Consider the following 5978-nt stretch of genomic DNA (forward strand, 5'->3'; position numbering starts at 1 on the left):
TCCCCTTGCTCATGAGTTCGAACCTTGTGGCCTTCACTAGCAAACTTTTTCCTTGAATTTATTTTTGGAAGGCCCCCGATAAAGCTCTTGGCACCAACCAAGCTTTGCGCAATTTTGCCTTGCTTCCTTGTTATTGTCTAGCGCTCGGTTCACAAGGAGAGCGTAGCTTTCCCTTTGCTTTGCCTTGGTCCCTTGAGTAGCGCTCCTTGTGAGAGCGCTGAGCTCTTGGTAAGAGCTCTATAGCCCTTGTCCTTGATTGTGCCACGCTTTTCTCTTCCCTTAGGCTACACTTTCTTTATTTCTTTCTTTTCTTCACCTACAAGTAATCAAAACAACTAATCAAAGTATCACCGAATTCACAAGGTTTAAAATTCATTTAAAAACCAATTAATTTTAGCTTAAACCTCATGATTTTGTGTCAATTAAAGGGTGGTTGATTGATTTAATAAAACCATGCAATTCCACTCCAAATTACTTACTTACAATGTAAGAAAGTGCATAAAACCTAATGAAACAAGTGAAAAATGTTTGCAAAGCTAGCATATGATGACTTGTCATCACAACACCAAACTTAAACCTTGCTTGTCCCCAAGCAAGCACCAAACAGAAGAGAAGATGGAATGAAACATAGAAGTATGCATATCCTTATTTAGCAAATAGTTAAACTTGGTTCATGGGGTTTTATGTAGACAATGATAGCTCATTTATTAAGTGCTGTTACATAAGATATGTTTCCTCAAAGGTTCACTAAGGTTGCTGCTATAATGCTTCACTTTTGCTTGTTCCCTTGCTCATTTTTCTTTCCTTATTTTGCTTAAAGAGCTTATTATTCATTGAAGGCTTGGTGGCAAATGTTGCAGCAGCCTTTGGCTTAGTTTTGCTCAACATTCCTTCACCATAGACACATGGCTCACCTTTTCTTCCTAGGATCATTGATGCCCAGCATCTCTTTGGATTACTAAGTGTTTTGTAGCTAGGTTGCTCTTGATGGTGGACTTTCAATTGGCAATCCCAGATCAGTTGATCTAAGTGGCCATGTTTTGAAATACTCCTCAGAACTTACTTGTCCAAGCATATCCTAGTACAAAAACACCACAGGCATGTGTCCTAGGGTCCAAGCTATTGGTGTTTAGCCTTATTATTTGTTTCTTTGCCACTTTTTGGCTTTTCTCTTTCTTTTTCTTTCTATTTTGATTCATTTTCAAGGGATTTTCAATGATACAAGGCTTTATAATAGCAAACCAGTTCATACTTCTAGGAAAATGTCATTATGCAGCTTTTATTTCATGAGCTATGCATTAAATCAAACAAATACCACCACTAACTTTCATTCTAACTTTTGAAACATTGGATATTCACTTTTTAATTCAAACATTTTTCTTTTATTCAAGCAGAAGGGAAACAAAACAAGATTCAAGATAATGAAGGATGACAATTATTATGCATATCACTTTCAAGCTAACTACTCAAAACATAAAAATGCAGAACAAAGAGCAATTGGAGGCATATCATGTTTCAGACACACATCTTCCTTATTTAATTTGAAATTATGAAAGAACTTTACCACCTTCTAGTTGTTATGTCCCTGGTTTTTGCTTGATTCTCCCTTCTTCTTCTTTCTCTTCCAGAGCTTGGAATAGTCCTGAGCTTCCTCACCAGGGCACCTTCTATCCCAGACAGAGTCTATGGGACCTGAGAGTCCTACTGCCTCCAATCTTTGATGCATCCATGATGAATGCCTCTCGGTCTTTGCCCTCTGACGGTCTCTTAACTCTTGGCATTGCTCAAATGGTTTGATTTGTGGATTCAGTGCTGGCATGCTATGGGTCAAATAATCTAACTTTGCTTGTGTATCCTCATCATACTCTTTTCTATCTGTGTGCCTACTTTCTTCAATGGTATGATGTATATTCTTCCACTGATACAAGTTGTGAGTATATTCCCCATACTTGGCTTGACTCAAATACAATTTATCATATGATTCTTTAAAATCTTTTGATTGTTCCTTCTGCCCTTCAAAGCTTCTTGTTTGAAATTCTTGTTGTTAGGCCATCATTTATTGCTGCCAGCTCTCTTGTCGCTCCTCCATTCTGCGCTGCCAAGCTTCATTTTGCTCTCTATCCTTTAAATATTGGTCCCAGTGCTCTAGATATTGCTCTTGTTGTGCCTGCATGAGTTGTTGAGACATTTCCTCAATTGTTCTTCTCATTTCACTCAACTCTAATGCACTAGGAGCTTGTTCTTCCCCTCTTTGTGGCCTTTTCCTTCTGGGAGCTCTTACCTCCTCTTGGTCATCCTCTTCATTGATCCCTTCCATGCTTTTCTTTGTGATTCCCTTTCCTACTTTTACTTTCTCTGTGTCTTCGTCTTCAAATAGCACTCCAGCCCTGTTGCACAATCTTAGAATGGTGCTTGGATGACCCAGCCTACCCGATTTGCTTGTGTTTTCTGCCATCTCTTGAATACTATCAGCTATGATTTGTGAAAGATCAATTTCTCCTCCATGTAGGATACAGTATACCAAGAGTACACGCTTGACTATGACAGCTGAGGTGTTTCCAGTAGGAAATATAGATCTTCTTACTATCTCATACCACCCCTTGGCCTCACGCGTAAGATCCATTCTTTTCAAGTGACTTGGGGTTCCCTTTGAATCTCTTTCCCAGTCTGAGCCTTCCAAACATATCCCCTGTAGTATCTCATCAGGGTCATTCTGTCCCTGCATTCTGCTTTCAAAGCTGAGTTCTTCATATGTTATCTTTCTCAACTGCAGGGCTCTCATGACTGTGGCTGGGCTGAAGTCTACTTCAACACCTCTAATAAAGCTTTTGTAGGGAGGGCTGTCTACACTTTCCTTCACTGCATTGGCATAGAATTCTCGTATCATAACCGCACTAATATCAGTGAAAGGTGCACATAGAAGTTCCCATCTCCTATCTTTGGTAATCTGCCTCATGATGGGATACTCTCCCTCCTTCAAGTTGAAGCCCATCTCATAAATGATATGCTTTGTTTTCATGAGCCTATGATACCTTGCTTCATGAAATTGAGATCTAAATTTCTTGGCAACATAGGCAAGAGGTTCGATCACCATTGGTTCCTTGCCCTTTCTTCTCCTTGAACTTGATAAGGCCATGGAATCAAATAGAGAGGAGAAGCAAGGGTGAATTTGTGGTTGGTTGAGGCACAGTTTTGTAGTGCAAGGAGGGTGAAGAAAGGAATGTTGCTGTTGAGTGGGGAATAGGACATGTTTTTGGGTATGCAAAAGGTAGAGCAAAGGCTTATAATTGTGAGGAGGGCTTGTAAGAATGTGTGATGCACAGAATGTCTCAACCTATTTATAGGCAAGGCATCATAGCTTTGGACAAAAACTCATTTGGAGAAGAATTTTGGTTGAGAGCATGAAGGGTGAAGATTGAGCAAAATATGATGGGAAGCTCATGAGATGAAAGGTCTGCATGCTTTGTTGAAGATTGACAAGGATTCTCTCCTCATTGGTTGCATGAGGTTCGGCCTCCAAGGGTGCTAGCAGATTTTGTTTCCCAAGGGGCATACTTCTCTAAGAACATGTGACCCTTTTCCTTTGTCTTGTCATGCCCGTGCCTTCTCTTCTTGTCTTCACCTCAATCTTCTTTTTTTCCTATTCAATTAAATCAAAATGGTAAGCCTTGGGATAAAACTATAGCATGGTGATGTAGTGATGAATGCTTAAATTTATTTATCATGTTCTTTAGTCATAAAATTGTGCTCTTTAGACAGTGAACCAAGAATTGGTGAACACCAAACTTGTCTCTTGCTAAGGGATTAATGTAAAATGCAAGTAATTCATCACAATTGGTATCTTCATCATAAGATACATTTTATTTTCTATCATGAATTCCTAAAATGAAATAATATATGATCCATTCATGCATGACTTTGATTTTATGAACAGAAATTAATTCTTCTAAAAATCAATGCATGTGTAGACACCAAACTTAATGTTTGGCCGTATACTTCATTAAAATGACTAAGCATATAGTCTAAGAAAGCTTGAAAAGCCAATTTGGAGTGCCTTCAGGCACACTAAACTTAGAGGTCTAGCATATGCTCCAAAACAGTGCATGCAACTATCAAGTATGTTCATGAGAATTCAAAATCATGCTAGAATGATCATAGATTATTGAATTTAAAAACAAGGCAAAAATCTTAGATCATGGGTTGCCTCCCATGGAGCGCTCTTTTATTGTCACTAGCTTGACATTGGCCCCTCATTAGGGTGGTTGATGACTGTAGTGTCTCAGCTTGTCTCCCCTCACTATGATCTTCCTTTTGGTGCCTTGATGCTCAATTTTAGCATGCTCTAGTGAGAGTATTTTGCTGACAGTGTAGTAGTCATCAGCTTGTTGGCTTGCCCCCAATTGTTGGTAGATTAACTGCACTTTATCTCCTTTTTGAAATCCCTCAGTTGGGGTCTTTTTGTTCTTCCACCCCTTTTTAACCCTTTTCTTACTTTTCTTCTTTCTGTGTGTGGATCCTTCCCCTTTGACAATGGACTGCATCTTTGGACTTTCCTTCTTAGTAGCTAACACTTCAATTTCTTCTTGCTTTCCCTCATCACTCTACACAATTTCATTCTCCTTTTGCCCTACTGTTTTGTTTGTTTCTTGCTTTGGAAGGTAATCAATGATTGTCTTGTTGGTTTTTTTCTTCCATTGCAAGTCTCCTTTATCAGTCTCCATGCAGTTTCTCTTTTCATCAATGTGTTATGTTTCTGGAAAGACATTCAAGGTAATGCTTTCATCATGCATTCTGAGGGTCAGCTCTCCTTGCTCCACATATATAATGGCCCTTGCTGTGGCCAAGAATGGTCTTCCCGGTATAATGGAATCACCTCCCTCTTCATCTGAGTCTAAGACCACAAAATCTGCAGGGATTATGAATTTGTCCACCTTAACTAGAAGGTTTTCAATCACACCCCTAGGACATATCACTGACTTATCCACCAATTCTAGAGACATTTATATTGCCTTCACTTCCTCTATGCACAGCTTTTTCACCAAAGAAGAGGGCATTAGATTGATACTCGCCCCTAAATCACACATTGCCTTGTTGATGATCATACTGCCAGTGGTACAAGGCAAAAAAAAAAAAACTTCCAAGGTCTTCAAGTTTAAGGGGAAGCCCTTTCTGGATTAATACACTGCATTCTTCAGTGAGCAATATAGTTTCCTTCTCATGCCAACTTCTCTTTTTGTTGATAAGCTCCTTCAAGAACTTAGCATATAGAGGCATCTGCTCTAATGCTTCAGCCAGTGGAATATTTATCTCCAATTTCTTGAAAACTTCAAGGAACTTGTGAAAGTGTTGATCCTCTGCTTCTTTGTTGAATCTTTGGGGATATGGCAATGGAGGTGTGAAATTTTTCCCCACTTGTTTCTGTCCTTGGGCTAGTTCTTCCTTTTCTCCCCTTGAATTATGTGGCTGGTTGTCCTTCTCTTTGAGCTTCTCTGGAGTATGCTTGCTTGCTGTCACATCCTTATTGTTAGCTTCCTCTTTCTCTGTTGGCTCTTTGTTGCTTTCAATAGGCTTCTTGGTTGCTTCTTTGTTGTCCACCAATGTCTTTCCACTCCTTAGCTGTATAGCTTTGCACTCTTCTTTTGGATTAGGAATGGTGTCGCTTGGTAATGAGCTTGATGGTCTCTCAATAGCAATTTGCTTGGAAAGCTGTCCAATCTGCCTTTCCATATTTTTCATGGAAGCTTCCTGATTTTTGCTTGTAAGCTCTTGGTTCTTCATCATCTTCTCCATTAAGATCTCCAAATTGGAGATTTTCTGAGAATCTTATGAGATTTGTGGTTGGTTATGAGATGTTGAGGGTTGATGATAAGTGTTTTGGTTGGTGGTTTGGCTATTGGATGGATAAAAGTTGGAGTTGGGGTAGTTATTTTGGGGTTTTCTGTATGAATTTTGGTTGTTGTTTTGCTGGTTATTTCTTG

This window comes from Arachis hypogaea, chromosome 17 (assembly GCF_003086295.3).
Source record: "Arachis hypogaea cultivar Tifrunner chromosome 17, arahy.Tifrunner.gnm2.J5K5, whole genome shotgun sequence".
In the NCBI taxonomy this organism is placed as follows: domain Eukaryota; kingdom Viridiplantae; phylum Streptophyta; class Magnoliopsida; order Fabales; family Fabaceae; genus Arachis; species Arachis hypogaea.